This window comes from Apium graveolens, chromosome 8 (genome assembly GCF_009905375.1).
Source record: "Apium graveolens cultivar Ventura chromosome 8, ASM990537v1, whole genome shotgun sequence".
In the NCBI taxonomy this organism is placed as follows: Eukaryota; Viridiplantae; Streptophyta; class Magnoliopsida; order Apiales; family Apiaceae; genus Apium; species Apium graveolens.
Window position 1 is genome coordinate 238,758,662 of NC_133654.1, and position 16,912 is coordinate 238,775,573.

Sequence of the window (16,912 nt, forward strand, 5' to 3'; positions counted from 1 at the left end):
GAACCTTATTATATTATATAACTGTATTTAACAATCTAATATTCTGTATCCCATTTGATACTAGATTGTTCACAATATATAATATTAGACAACATGTAAACATTCAAATGATTCTCAAATAAACTGGCCAAAAATAAATGTACATACTTCAAATAAATATTTCCAGTATACACTAACAATCTCCCACTTATACTCAAAATATTCTATGTGTACATCAGTGTTTATTTAATCCACTATTATATAAAAATCTATGTGTCCAACCATACAGCCTCCTTGGCAGCCTAAGAGGCCGCCACGTACTCGGCCTCCATGGTGGAGTCTGCAATGCATTTCTGCTTTACACTCCTCCATATAACGGCTCCACCTCCCAAAGTAAAAACATATCCCGAGTTTGATTTCCTCTTATCCCTATCTGATTGGAAATCTGAATCAGTATATCCCAAAGGAAATAGATCTGAGGCCTTGTAAATTAACATATACTCCTTAGTCCTTCTCAGGTACTTGAGTATAGTTTTTACTGCACTCCAATGTTCCTGACCTGGGTTCGACTGATATCTACTAACCATGTCTACAGCAAAGAAGATGTCAGGCCTCGTACATAACATAGCATACATTAAGCTTCCACATGCTGAAGCATAAGGAACTGCTTTCATGCTCTCTATATCCTTAGGTGTCGAAGGACACTGCTTCTTAGATAGATCAACTCCATGCTTAAAAGGTAGAAAACCTTTCTTGGAGTACTGCATGTTAAAACGAGCTAATACTTCATCAATGTAGGGCTCTTGAGATAAAGCCAACATCCTTTTCTTGCGATCCCTTATAACTTTGATCCCAAGGATGTATGCCGCTTCACCTAAGTCCTTCATGTCAAATTGTTTGAACAACCATGCCTTTACTGATGACAACATCTCAACATTGCTTCCAATGAGTAAAATGTCATCTACATATAGTACTAGAAAAACCACTGCATTACCTTCACTTCTCTTATACACGCGCGATTCGCTTGGACTTTGATCAAATCCATATGACTGGACTGCCTGATCAAAACGAATATTCCAGTCTCTAGAAGCTTGTTTAAGTCCATAAATAGACCTCTTAAGCTTACATACCAGATGCTCTTGGCCTTCCTTAATGAATCCTTTTGGTTGCTGCATATAGATGGTTTCTTCAAGACTTCCATTAAGAAAAGCTGTCTTGACATCCTTTTGCCAAATCTCATAATCGAGATGAGCTGCTATAGATAAAAGAATACGGATTAACTTAAGCATGACTACCAGTGAAAAGGTTTCCTCATAATCGATGCCTTCTTTCTGAGTATACCCTTTCGCAACAAGTCTTGCTTTCCAGGCTTTCACCTTTTTATCTAATCCCCTTTTTTTCTTGTAGGTCCACTTACATCCAATAGGTTTTATACCTTTGGGTGGTTCCACGAGCTCCCAGACCTGATTAGAATACATTGATTCTATCTTAGATTCCATCGCCTTTTGCCAAAGATCTACATCTTTGTCTTGTACTGCCTCTTCGTATGTACGGGGATCATCATCATGTTCACCAGAGACCAAGTCTGAAGACTCTCCCAAAAACATGAATCTATCAGGCTGTTGAACAACCCTCCCACTACGACGAGGCACTGGTACGGTATTAGTGACAGGTTGTACATTATGTTGTGGTTGTTCTACTTGTACTACAGCTTCATGGGTATTATTTGTCCCTCCCACTAGTTCCTCAAAAACGACACTACTCATGGGTTTGTGATTCATTATATATTCCTCCTCTAAGAATCTTGCATTGGTGCTAACAATGACATCCCGATTCTTCGGACTATAAAATAAATATCCTTTCGTTCCCATGGGGTAGCCTACAAACAACCTTACTTCTGTACGAGATTCTAACTTAGTCATGTTCTTGTTCAACATATATGCTGGACAACCCCATATTCGAATATGTCTTAGACTAGGTTTACCCCCGGTCCACAATTCTAAGGGGGTTTTAGGAATCGACTTAGAAGGTACTAAGTTCAGAAGATAAGCTGCTGTCTCTAAGGCATGTCCCCAAAACGACTTGGGTAAATCCGAATAACTCATCATCGATCTAACACTCTCTAAAAGAGTCCGGTTCCTTCTCTCTACTACACCGTTCTGCTGGGGTGTGCCTGGTGCAGTTAACTGGGATTCTATCCCATTTTCTGATAAATATTCCCTAAATTCTCCAAGTAAGTATTCGCCACCACGATCTGATCGTAGTGACTTGATACTTTTATTAAGTCGCTTCTCCGTTTTAGCTTTGTACTCTTTGAACTTATCAAAGCACTCAGACTTACGGTGCAACAAATAAATGTACCCATATCTAGAATAATCATCAATGAAAGTGACAAAATATTTATAACCACCTCTTGCTTGGATATTCATGGGTCCACATAAATCAGAGTGAACCAAATCTAACAGTTGTTTGGCTCTATTCCCTTTTGCCTTGAAAGGCCTATTAGTCATTTTACCTTCCAAGCAGGATTCACAAACTGGAAATGGCTCCACTGCCAATGAGCTTAAAGGCCCGTCTACTACCAGTCTTTGAATCCTCCTCAAGTTAATATGACCTAATCTCAAGTTCCAAAGATATGTTTGGTTTAAACTAAAAGGTTCCTTTCTTTTAGTAGAGTTAGAAGATGTGTTGTTCAATTCCCTAAATTGCAGTTGCAGTGCAGGTTGACTAGGATTAATTAATACAAATTGTCTTGCAATGTACCAGAATATATAATTCGTTTATTCATCATAATAGAAACATTACGATCCAAACAAACATTATAACCATCCAAAGCAAGTTTAGAAACCGAAATTAAATTCCTTCTAAAAGAAGGTACATAAAGACAATTGTTCAAAACCAAAATCCTATCAGAACCAAAAGATAAATGAATAACTCATACTGCAACTACTGCTACTTTCGTAGCATCTCCCATGAACACGTATATCTCACCATCTCTAAGCATTCTGGATAGTTGGAACCCCTGCATAGAATTACAAACATGATCAGTGGCTCCTGTATCTACACACCAAGTGCTCGTAGATATAGCCACTATAAATGTTTCTGTAACTAGAGAAAGAGACATACCAGTATTGTTTATCTTCTTAGGAAGAGGACAATCATGTTTCCAGTGACTTGACTGTTTGCATCTTAAGCACTTTCCCTTAGGCTTTTTCACACCACCCTGAACTCCCACTGCCTTCACAACTTTCTGTGTCTGAGCCTTTTTCTTCTTCTTAATACCTTTCGGCTTAGAGGAAGAACCTTTCTCAGCCACATTCACTTGAACACTCTGCCGAATTAATCCTTCAGCTGCCTGAAGTTCTGTCAGCAGTTCCGCGAGACTATACTGCCTCTTGTTCATGTTGTAATTCAAGCGGAACTGCTCAAAACTCTTGGACAAGCTCATAAGGATAATGTCAATCTGGGTTTCCCCGTCAAGTTCAGCACCAAGGATCTCTATCTCATTCAGATGCGACATCATCTTGAGAACATGATCCCTTACAGGTGTGCCTTCAGCCATCTGAGTGTTCATTAAAGCCTTCATGGCTACTTGCCTAGCAGCCCTATTCTGATCTCCAAAAAGTTCCTTGAGATTAAAGAGCATATCCGAAGCAGTGGCCATAGACTGATGCTGATGCTGCAAAACACCCGACATTGCTGCCAGAATGTAACATCGCGACATCTCATCAGCCTTAATCCACCTTTTATAATACTCTTTCTCATCTTCAGGAGCATCAGCAGCAGGCTGATCAGGCTTGGGTTCATAAGTGCAAAACTTGTACTCCTCAGCAGTCAACACAATGTCCAAATTTCGTTTCCATTCAATATAGTTAGGTCCGGTAAGTTTGTTATCCTTAAGTATGGTGAATAGTGGATTAAAGCCCATTTTATCCTGAGAATCATGCATAAAAACATCACATAAATAAGGGTGCATTAATTATTAAGAGCTATTGATTCCTCTAACAATTATTTAAAATTAAATGCACTAACATCTAAACACCATAAGTTTCTGGTACGCCACGATGTGTGACATGTATACCACCTAATTTTGTTTAAATGTTACTTCGGTCCTATTACTAAACAATATGCCACGTTGGGGTGGACTATATTATTTTTCATAGCTAAGTGTATACCATCATCAAATCTTAAATTATTCGAAATCTATGGAACTTGGTACGCCACGATGGGTGGCGTGTATACCTTCCAATATTCGTAATTTTGCCTTGAATAGAATACTTCAATTCAATATTCATCAATGGTTTGATTTCCAGGTAGTGGAGGAGTCACATCGGTCTCGCTTCAAACCGACAGCCTTACAAGTTCGATGAACCCGTTTTTGACAAAATCGCCCCAAATCAGAAATAAAGAAAATCCGTATTTATTCCTTTTAAAATTTATTAATTTAAGAAGTTTGTTCTATTAATTTCTATAACATTCTAGACACCATAAATTACATGCCACGATGGGTGACGTATATATAATTTATATTCGTCTTTATGTTAAATTACCTACAACCAATAATGCAGACCATGAGATTTAATTTCATATTAATTCCCTCTCCCACTTAGAATTTTTTTTATTAAAATTGAGGAATTTTAAAATTAAATGGGGCCCTATGTTGTTATAATTATGTCTAAACATGCATTCAAAATACACACATAATTTTAGCAACATATAACATTTAATTAAAGCGATAAATAAAATTTATGTCCATGTCGTCCTAATTAAGTTAAACATGCAATTTTAAAAGAATTACACACATAATTAACGACACACATAATCAATAAATTAAAGCAATAATTAAAATTTAATGGAAAAAATTAAAATAATTTTTCCACTATTATGGCCCTTGAAAAAAAATCCAGCTCTAAAAAAAAATCTGCCCCAAGCGCGCCCCGACGCCCCCAGCAGCCCCATGTAATCGCACAGCGGAACAAAAAAAAAACTACCGGAATTGTTTTCCGATCGCACATAACTATTACAAAATACCCGGAACAATTACAAAAAAATAAATCTAATACAAAACTAATTTTGTAAAATCTATTCTAACACGATCAACCCTCGTGTAAATTACAACCACGATTAAACCACGTGGAAACCAAAACAAAAATTAACCACGATTAAACCACGTGGGATCCAAACACATAATTAAAATATACATGGCCATAATAGTGGATTAACAACCTGCATCAAAACCAATACAAGCAAAACACTATATACACGCATATATAATTACGACATGGACATTATATCATAAAACGTATAACCCATTACCAGGCTCTTGATACCAATTGTTGGGAACCACGGACTTGGGGTGTTACTACGTTTTACGATAAAGATTACGAAAAGAAGATTACCTTGTTAATGGTTGATTCCACGCTCTTCTATTGTATTCCCAAATTCCCTTGAGCGAAGTGTGACCTCCGTCTTCTCAAGTTATCCTCTCTTCTTGCTCCTTGGTGGCTACAATATGTTTTCACACAATTCCAAGCAAGAAGAGAATAAGAATATATATAGGCTACAATAGGGACCATGGATAATTAGGTTGGGCCTTCTAATTACATCTTGAGCCTAGCCCAATGTAATTAAATATTAATTCAATCCACTAAAGAATTAATATTTGCACTACCTTTCCTAATACCGTAATTTAATTAATTCGGTTCCAATATTATTTGCTTATTAAATTCCCCATGTTTAAAATATCATATGTCCATTAATTAAATAAATTACTGATAATTTATTTAATTAATATATTTTATCCTTGATCATCCACTCAACCTTTATTTAATTATGCCAAAATAAATTCCACCTACAGGGTTTCATATAATTAAATCTTTCTGAGCTTTCAAGGGGACATCATTAACCCGAATATTATCAGGACATGGATTCCTTCAATAAATAATATCCACCATGTATATAATTCCATCACCCAAAATATAATGATATAATTCAAAAGAATTATTTCATATATAAATCAAAGCATGTAAATAATATGCACGTGTCAATTACTATTTCCGGATTAAGAACCTAAGCATTAATAATAACATAGAATCTTAGTTCTCCTTCTTAATCAGTATTAAGGGAACAATTCTAAATTTGATCCTGTTCAATATACACTAAGTATACTAGTATTATTTATAAGTCAATATAAACTAATCTAAATAATACTACAGCCATACCAGTGGATTGTCCAACACCACCTGTGCTGTGAACCTTATTATATTATATAACCGTATTTAACAATCTAATATTCTGTATCCCATTTGATACTAGATTGTTCACAATATATAATATTAGACAACATGTAAACATTCAAATGATTCTCAAATAAACTGGCCAGAAATAAATGTACATACTTCAAATAAATATTTTCAGTATACACTAGCAATCTCCCACTTATACTCAAAATATTCTATGTGTACATCAGTGTTTATTTAATCCACTATTATATAAAAATTTATGTGTCCAACCTTACAGCCTCCTTGGCAGCCTAAGAGGCCGCCATGTACTCGGCCTCCATGGTGGAGTCTGCAATGCATTTCTGCTTTACACTCCTCCATATAACGGCTCCACCTCCCAAAGTAAAAACATATCCCGAGGTTGATTTCCTCTTATCCCTATCTGATTGGAAATCTGAATCAGTATATCCCAAAGGAAATAGATCTGAGGCCTTGTAAATTAACATATACTCATTAGTCCTTCTCAGGTACTTGAGTATAGTTTTTACTGCACTCCAATGTTCCTGACCTGGGTTCGACTGATATCTACTAACCATGCCTACAGCAAAGCAGATGTCAGGCCTCGTACATAACATAGCATATATTAAGCTTCCACATGCTGAAGCATAAGGAACTGCTTTCATGCTCTCTATATCCTTAGGTGTCGAAGGACACTGCTTCTTAGATAGAGCAACTCCATGCTTAAAAGGTAGAAAACCTTTCTTGGAGTTCTGCATGTTAAAACAAGATAATACTTCATCAATGTAGGGCTCTTGAGATAAAGCCAACATCCTTTTCTTGCGATCCCTTATAACTTTGATCCCAAGGATGTATGCCGCTTCACCTAAGTCCTTCATGTCAAATTGTTTGAACAACCATGCCTTTACTGATGACAACATCTCAACATTGCTTCCAATGAGTAAAATGTCATCTACATATAGTACTAGAAAAACCACTGCATTACCTTCACTTCTCTTATACACGCACGAATCGCTTGGACTTTGATCAAATCCATATGACTGGACTGCCTGATCAAAACGTATATTCCAGTCTCTAGAAGCTTGTTTAAGTCCATAAATAGACCTCTTAAGCTTACATACCAGATGCTCTTGGCCTTCCTTAATGAATCCTTTTGGTTGCTGCATATAGATGGTTTCTTCAAGACTTCCATTAAGAAAAGCTGTCTTGACATCCATTTGCCAAATCTCATAATCGAGATGAGCTGCTATAGATAAAAGAATACGGATTGACTTAAGCATGACTACCGGTGAAAAGGTTTCCTCATAATCGATACCTTCTTTCTGAGTATACCCTTTCGCAACAAGTCTTGCTGTGCAGGCTTTCACCTTTTTATCTAATCCCCTCTTTTTCTTGTAGATCCACTTACATCCAATAGGTTTTATACCTTTGGGTGGTTCCACCAGCTCCCACACCTGATTAGAATACATTGATTATATCTCAGATTTCATCGCCTTTTGCCAAAGATCTGCATCTTTGTCTTGTACTACCTCTTCGTATGTACGGGGATCATCATCATGTTCACCAGAGACCAAGTCTAAAGACTCTCCCAAAAACATGAATCTATCAGGCTGTTGAACAACCCTCCCACTACGACGAGGCACTGGTGCGGTATTAGTGACAGGTTGTACATTATGTTGTGGTTGTTCTACTTGTACTACATCTTCATGGGTATTATTTGTCCCTCCCACTAGTTCCTCTAAAATGACACTACTCATGGGTTTATGATTTATTATATATTCCTCCTCTAAGAATCTTGTATTGGTGCTAACAATGACATCCTGATTCTTCGGACTATAAAATAAATATCCTTTCGTTCCCATGGGGTAGCCTACAAACAACCTTACTTCTGTACGAGATTCTAACTTAGTCACGTTCTTGTTCAGCACATGTGCTGGACAACCCCATATTCGAATATGTCTTAGACTCGGTTTACCCCCGGTCCACAATTTTAAGGGGGTTTTAGGAACCGACTTAGAAGGTACTAAGTTCAGAAGATAAGCTGCTGTCTCTAAGGCATGTCCCCACAACGACTTGGGTAAATCCGAATAACTCATCATCGATCTAACACTCTCTAAAAGAGTCTGGTTCCTTCTCTCTGCTACACCGTTCTGCTGGGGTGTGCCTGGTGCATTAACTGGGATTCTATCCCATTTTCCGAATAATATTCCCTAAATTCTCCAAGCAAGTATTCGCCACCACGATCTGATCGTAGTGACTTGATACTTTTATTAAGTCGCTTCTCCGTTTTAGCTTTGTACTCTTTGAACTTATCAAAGCACTCAGACTTACGGTGCAACAAATAAACGTACCCATATCTAGAATAATCATCAATGAAAGTGACAAAATATTTATAACCACCTCTTGCTTGGATATTCATGGGTCCACATAAATCAGAGTGAACCAATTCTAACAGTTGTTTGGCTCTATTCCCTTTTGCCTTGAAAGGCCTATTAGTCATTTTACCTTCCAAGCAGGATTCACAAACTGGAAATGGCTCCACTGCCAATGAGCTTAAAGGCCCGTCTACTACCAGTCTTTGAATCCTCCTCAAGTTAATATGACCTAATCTCAAGTGCCAAAGATATGTTTGGTTCAAACTAGAAGGTTCCTTTCTTTTAGTAGAGTTAGAAGATGTGTTGTTCAATTCCCTAAATTGCAGTTGTAGTGCAGGTTGATTAGGATTAATTATATACAAATTGTCTTGCAATGTACCAGAATATATAATTCGTTTATTCATCATAATAGAAACATTACGATCCAAACAAAAATTATAACCATCCAAAGCAAGTTTAGAAACCGAAATTAAATTCCTTCTAAAAGAAGGTACATAAAGACAATTGTTCAAAACCAAAATCCTATCAGAACCAAAAGATAAATGAATAACTCCTACTGCAACTACTTCTACTTTCGTAGAATCTCCCATGAACACGTATATCTCACCATCTCTAAGCATTCTGGATAGTTGGAACCCCTGCATAGAATTACAAACATGATCAGTGGCTCCTGTATCTACACACCAAGTGCTCATAGATATAGCCGCTATAAATGTTTCTGTAACTAGAGAAAGAGACATACCAGTATTGTTTGTCTTCTTAGGAAGAGGACAATCCTGTTTCCAATGACATGACTATTTGCATCCGAAGCACTTTCCCTTAGGCTTTTTCTCACCACCCTGAACTCCCACTGCCTTCACAGCTTTCTGTGTCTGAGCCTTTTTCTTCTTCTTAATACCTTTCGGCTTAGAGGAATAACCTTTCTCAGCCACATTCACTTGAACACTCTGCCGAATTAATCCTTCAGCTGCCTGAAGTTCTGTCAGCAGTTCCGCGAGACTATACTGCCTCTTATTCATGTTGTAATTCAAGCGGAACTGCTCAAAACTCTTGGACAAGCTCATAAGGATAATGTCAATCTGGGTTTCCCCGTCAAGTTCAGCACCAAGGATCTCTATCTCATTCAGATGCGACATCATCTTGAGAACATGATCCCTTACAGGTGTGCCTTCAGCCATCTGAGTGTTCATTAAAGCCTTCATGGCTACTTGCCTAGCAGCCCTATTCAGATCTCCAAAAAGTTCCTTGAGATTAAAGAGCATATCCGAAGCAGTGGCCATAGACTGATGCTGATGCTGCAAAACACCCAACATTGCTGCCAGAATGTAACATCGCGACATCTCATCAGCCTTAATCCACCTTTTATAATACTCTTTCTCATCTTCAGGAGCATCAGCAGCAGGCTGTTCAAGCTTGGGTTCATAAGTGCAAAACTTGTACTCCTCAGCAGTCAACACAATGTCCAAATTTCGTTTCCATTCAATATAGTTAGGTCTGGTAAGTTTGTTATCCTTAAGTATGGTGAATAGTGGATTAAAGCCCATTTTATCCTGAGAATCATGTATAAAAATATCACATAAATAAGGGTGCATTAATTATTAAGAGCTATTGATTCCTCTAACAATTATTTAAAATTAAATGCACTAACATCTAAACACCATAAGTTTCTGGTACGCCACGATGTGTGACATGTATACCACCTAATTTTGTTTAAATGTTACTTCGGTCCTATTACTAAACAATATGCCACGTTGGGGTGGACTATATTATTTTTCATAGCTAAGTGTATACCATCATCAAATCTTAAATTATTCGAAATCTATGGAACTTGGTACGCCACGATGGGTGGCGTGTATACCTTCCAATATTCGTAATTTTGCCTTGAATAGAATACTTCAATTCAATATTTATCAATGGTTTGATTTTCAGGTAGTGGAGGAGTCACATCGGTCTCGCTTAAAACCCACAGCCTTACATCGATGAACCCGTTTTTTGACAAAATCGCCCCAAATCAGAAATAAAGAAAATCCGTATTTATTCCTTTTAAAATTTATTAATTTAAGAAGTTTGTTCTACTAATTTCTATAACATTCTAGACACCATAAATTACATGCCACGATGGGTGACCTATATATAATTTATATTCGTCTTTATGTTAAATTACCTACAACCAATAATGGAGACCATGGGATTTAATTTCATATTAATTCTCTCTCCCACTTAGAATTTTTTTATTAAAATTGAGGAATTTTAAAATTAAATGGGGCCCTATGTTGTTATAATTATGTCTAAACATGCATTTAAAATACACACATAATTTTAGCAACATATAATATTTAATTAAAGCAATAAATTAAATTTATGTCCATGTCGTCCTAATTAAGTTAAACATGTAATTTTAAAAAAATTACACACATAATTAACGACACACATAATCAATAAATTAAAGCAATAATTAAAATTTAATGGAAAATATTAAAATAAATTTTCCACTATTACGGCCCTTGAAAAAAAATCCAGCTCTCAAAAAAAATCTGTCCCAAGCGCGCCCCGACGCCCCCAGCAGCCCCAGCACCCCAGCAGTCCCAGCAGCCCCAGCAGCCCCAGCAGCCCCAGCACCCCAGCATCCCAGCAGCCCCAGCAGCCCCATGTAATCGCACAGCGGAACAAAAAAAACTACCGGAATTGTTTTCCGATCGCAAAATGTAGAAACCATTACCAGGCTCTTGATACCAATTGTTGGGAACCACGAACTTGGGGTGTTACTACGTTTTATGATAAAGATTATGAAAAGAAGATTAGCTTGTTAATGGTTGATTCCACGCTCTTCTATTGTATTCCCAAATTACCTTGAGCGAAGTGTGGCCTCCGTCTTCTCAATTTATCCTCTCTTCTTGCTCCTTGGTGGCTACAATATGTTTTCACACAATTCCAAGCAAGAAGAGAATAAGAATATATATAGGCTACAATAAGGACCATGGATAATTAGGTTGGGCCTTCTAATTACATCTTGAGCCTAGCCCAATGTATTTAAATATTAATTCAATCCACTAAAGAATTAATATTTGCACTACCTTTCCTAATACCGTAATTTAATTAATTCGGTTCCAATATTATTTGCTTATTAAATTCCCCATGTTTAAAATATCATATGTCCATTAATTAAATAAATTACTGATAATTTATTTAATTAATATCTTTTATCCTTGATCATCCACTCAACCTTTATTTAATTATGCCAGAATAAATTCCACCTGCAGGGTTTCACATAATTAAATCTTTTTGAGCTTTCAAGGGGACATCATTAACCCGAATATTATCAGGACATGGATTCCTTCAATAAATAATATCCACCATGTATATAATTCCATCACCCAAAATATAATGATATAATTCAAAAGAATTATTTCATATATAAATCAAAGCATGTAAATAATATACACGTGTCAATTACTATTTCCGGATTAAGAACCTAAGCATTAATAATAACATAGAATCTTAGTTCTCCTTCTTAATCAGTATTAAGGGAACAATTCTAAATTTGATCCTGTTCAATATACACAAAGTATACTAGTATTATTTATAAGTCAATATAAACTAATCTAAATAATACTACAGCCATACCAGTGGATTGTCCAACACCACCTGCGCTGTGAACCTTATTATATTATATAACCGTATTTAACAATCTAATATTCTGTATCTCATTTGATACTAGATTGTTCACAATATATAATATTAGACAACATGTAAACATTCAAATGATTCTCAAATAAACTGTCCAGAAATAAATGTACATACTTCAAATAAATATTTTCAGTATACACTAACACCTAACATAGCTAAATCAAGAGCAGTGATTAAGCTTTGGACTAGTTCAAGAAAAACAACTCATGGTTTAATAGAAAATGACTTCCGGGGATTAGGATTAGGATATGCTGAAAAAACTAATTCTGATAAGAGAAATAAAAAGGGAATTGAGAAAGCTAAATCAGTTATACTAATATAAAGGTAAAATCCGAACCAGTCTCAGTTAATTCATATTAAGTTTAACTTAAGTGCTGGTGATGTTAAGTCTGTTAATGAAAAATGGTCAACATCAGCATCTAAGTAAAATTTAGAAATTGATAAGTGTGAACTTGTTCATACGAAATCAATAAATATTGGTTTGATGACTCAGAAGCAGCTTAAGCAAAAGCTGAAGAATGTTAAAATGAAAAACAAGAATAGTCTATGAAGAATATGAATGGAAAATAAGGTGTTAATAAGGAGAATAATTATAAACTCATCTCTAATGCTCCTAGAAAGGTCTGTTTTAATTGTGGTAGTGTTAATCATCTTAATGTTGCTTGCAGCAAGAATAAAGGGATAAATATTGTTCCTCCTAAGTTAGAGTTTAGGAATAAAACAGTTAGATATAAACCACATAATCCATATTTTCATTATGCTAGTATTTGGCATTCAATTTACACATGTAAAGAGTATCACAATTTGTATTATGACTACTATGTACTAAAATCCTCTTTGAATAAATCAAAAGTAGATTTTGCATGTATAAACTCTGATATTAAGAATGTTAGCATAAACTCTGATTCAAAGTCTTCTGCTGTAAATGTTAACAAACTTAAAAAGGCCAAATGATCCAAACAAGTCTGGGTCCTCAAAAATACTAATTAATTATTAAATCTGATTGCAGGGTAAAAGGAAGAATTCTCTAGTCTTGAACAGTGGATGCTCAGGACATATGACTGAAAATAAATTCCTGCTATCAGAGTTTAAGGAAGAGGCTGGCCCAAAGGTTTCTTATAGAGATGGTAAGTTAGGAAAGATTTTGGGATATGACAAGATTAAACTTGGAAATTTCATCATTGAAAATGTAACTCTTGTTGCAGGTTTCAGGAATAATTTGATTAGTGTGAGTCAAATCTGTGACAGAGGTTACCATGTGAATTTTTATGAGGAACATTGTGAAATTGTCAGTAAATCAGATGACATGATTGCAATGACTGGTGTTATACATGGTAACTTATATGAAGCCAGGGTCTCCACAAATACTGATGATTCTGGAGCATGTCTACTTAGTAGAGCATTTGTGGAAGACATTTGGAACTGGCATAAAAGACTTTCTCATCTCAATTTCAACAAAATCAATGAACTTATGAAGAAAGATCTTATGAGAGGATTGCCCAATGCAGTATTTACTTATGTGATTCATGCCAGAAAGCCAAAGTAAGGAAACATCTTTCAAGAGTAAAACTGAATTCTCAATTCTTAAACCATATCACTTGCTGCACACTGATCTTTTTGGACCAGTAAATGTAATGTCTATAGTAAAGAAGAGGTAAACACTTGTTATTGTTGATGATTATGCAAGATACACATGGGTGTATTTTCTGCACACCAAGGATGAGACACCATCCATTCTTCTTGATCATGTAAGGGAACTGGAAAAAGGATTAGCTCACAAAGTCAAGATTTTTAGAAGTGATAATGGAACTGAATTCAAGAACAACACTATGGAAGAAGTCTGCAAGTACAAGGGGATCAAACATGAATTTTCTGCCCCTGGAATTCCACAACACAGTGGAGTTGTTGAACAATATTTTTCTTGGTCTCAACCATATTACTTTAAAGAGGTTTAACTGTACTTGTTGCATTATCTAAAGTAATGCTAAACAACATGAACTACAGATTCTATTCGCATAACAACTTATAAATATTATCCGCAATAGTAATTCATGTATGCGGTGAAGGCATATACGAAAAAGTTAGAAACTTTTTATGCAATACCCAATCATCCGTAATGTAATGTGCCGTAATTGTGATGTACCCATCAGTTGCAACTGATGTCCACAAGTCCGAACTTAAACAGACTTTACCATCATAATTTTTGAACATATTAAATAGCTGCTTCTTTTTATATTTGTAAAGTGCTATACATTACTTTTTAAAGTGTTCCTACTAACCAAGACAACTTTCGGATTAACATAAAGAAAGGCATCCCTAATACCTTCGTACTCAACAAATGAAAGAGGAAGATTATGTTTTACCACGACACCTATAATCATATCTCTGAATATTTTTGGATTGAATGATGTGTTCCGTTATGCAATAGAACCTTGACTGCTTGAAAAGATCATCTGCCTTACATCTCCAGTGCTTAGACAAACTTTCTGGTGTTTAAGCATATTACCAGTCCCGTTTGTTAAATTGTAAATGCAGGTAAACCCATATTTCGAACATCTGACATACAACACCTTATATTCTCCAATCGGAAGTTCATCAAATGTATCCCACACTTTCGATCTATTTTTTCTTGTTCCCTTGCGCTTCTGTCCAGGTTTACTCGAACCCTTAGTTGGATTAGTCGGGTCAGTTGGGTCGGTTGCTTCATCATCCCTGTCTTCATCGTGCTTGTCTCCTTCATCATCGCTTAGAGATTCATAATCATGCAATCTATTCACAATCGCAATCGATTTAGTATTTACAACAGATTATATACACACACACATCAACAATTAGTAATATGATAAATAGAGTGAAATTTACCGAAATATTAGTGTTCGTTTCTTTCATTGGAAAGTGAAGAACTCAGAGAGCAAGGGGAAGAAAGAAGAGATAATATTGTTTGGGAGTGGCAGATTGAAAGAGGGAGAAAATAAAAACCCTAAAATGCTTTTAGTTTTAAAAGATGTGGACGTGTCTTAATTTGGTCAACAACTAACGAGCGTGTTACTGTTACATACTTTCGGGTTTAAAAATAAAATTTAAAATTAATTTTAATATATATATATATATATATTCATATATATTATTTATTTATTTATTTATTAATTTATTTATTTCGTCTACTTTCATTTTGTGTCATGTATCTGTGGATAAAACCAAAACTGACACTATAATTTTTCGTGTTCGTGTATTTTCGTGTCCGTGTATCGAAAATGTAAAAGTAAACCCATTATTTTCGTATCATTTTTGTATCGTGTTATCGTGTCGTGTACGATATTGCCGGCTCTAAAGTCAAGTTATATAATCAAAGAGTAAAGTGCACTTTGTGTACTTACACTTTATTCATTAGACCACTTTGGATAACGATATACAAAAAGTACCATTTGTTATACTGAAAATCCAGAATTTATACAAAATGAGTATTTCCATCAAATCAGCTGAACGCTGTTAGAAAAATTAGGGGTGAAATCGTCTTTTAAATATTATCTTCTTCTTCAAAACCATTTCCGCCATTAACAATTTGTTAAGAACTTTGAACTCTTATATATCTTTCATTTCTTAACCGATCAGTTCATTTAAATTACATTAAACTCATTTTTTTTTCTCCGCTATAATATGATATCAATTTTAATTAACAAAGATTTAATTTCAAATTAAGCATATTTCAATAATAGTTGTTAAAATAAACACTTCAAGGATTTCATGTAAAGAAGACATAAACACTTGAAATTAAAATTAATTACACATTTAGCTAGAGAGTGGACAAAGATTGTCTTACAATAAGCATTGCGTCAAGTTTCTCAATGCTAGAAGGTTGATGCAGATATCAGATCTTGGTCGATTTGTCCGAATTTGGAAAAAGAAAAGTTGTTCAAAGATTTGTGTTAGAACTGTGTGTGTGAGAGAGAGGGGGAGAGAGAAAGGGGGAGAGAAAAATTGTTTGGGATTTAGCCGAAAGACTGTCATCTCAACAACTGTTTCATCTTTTAAATTTTGTGATGCATGGACAAACCCAACTATATAATCACATACAGACATAAATAAAAGGCAATTTATCTCTTTTTTTCATATCAATTTTTTCTCCAGCTGCAGTGACTCTAATTTTAGGTGGTGGCCAAATACGGTACTTAAGAATGTACACAGAACAAACAATTAGATTATATTGCTGAAAATAACATTTTGAATATTAGGATGATCTATGAATTTAAAATGCTTTACGAAATCACCATAGAAATTTGTTATAGCATTCAAGATTGTGACGGCCGTGCAAACTCCTGTCCCCCTCCCTGACACGCCTTCACCCAACAATAACTGAAAATCTTTCCTTCATCTCAAGTTTTGTAAACATTTCAAACACATTAGGCAAATCAATTTTGCAACTTATAAGACACAAAACATTCTAAAAAACACCTATTTCTGTCCAGAGCAATTTTTCAAATGTTATGATTGGCGTATCCATACCAACAAAATATAATACGATTCTTACCTTTAATCCTTAAGTTTTGAAGCAATCGGTAACTAGATAAGACAAAATAAGGACATTAAAAAAGTAGCATTGTAACAGAATTTACCCATATCTACTGCTTCTTG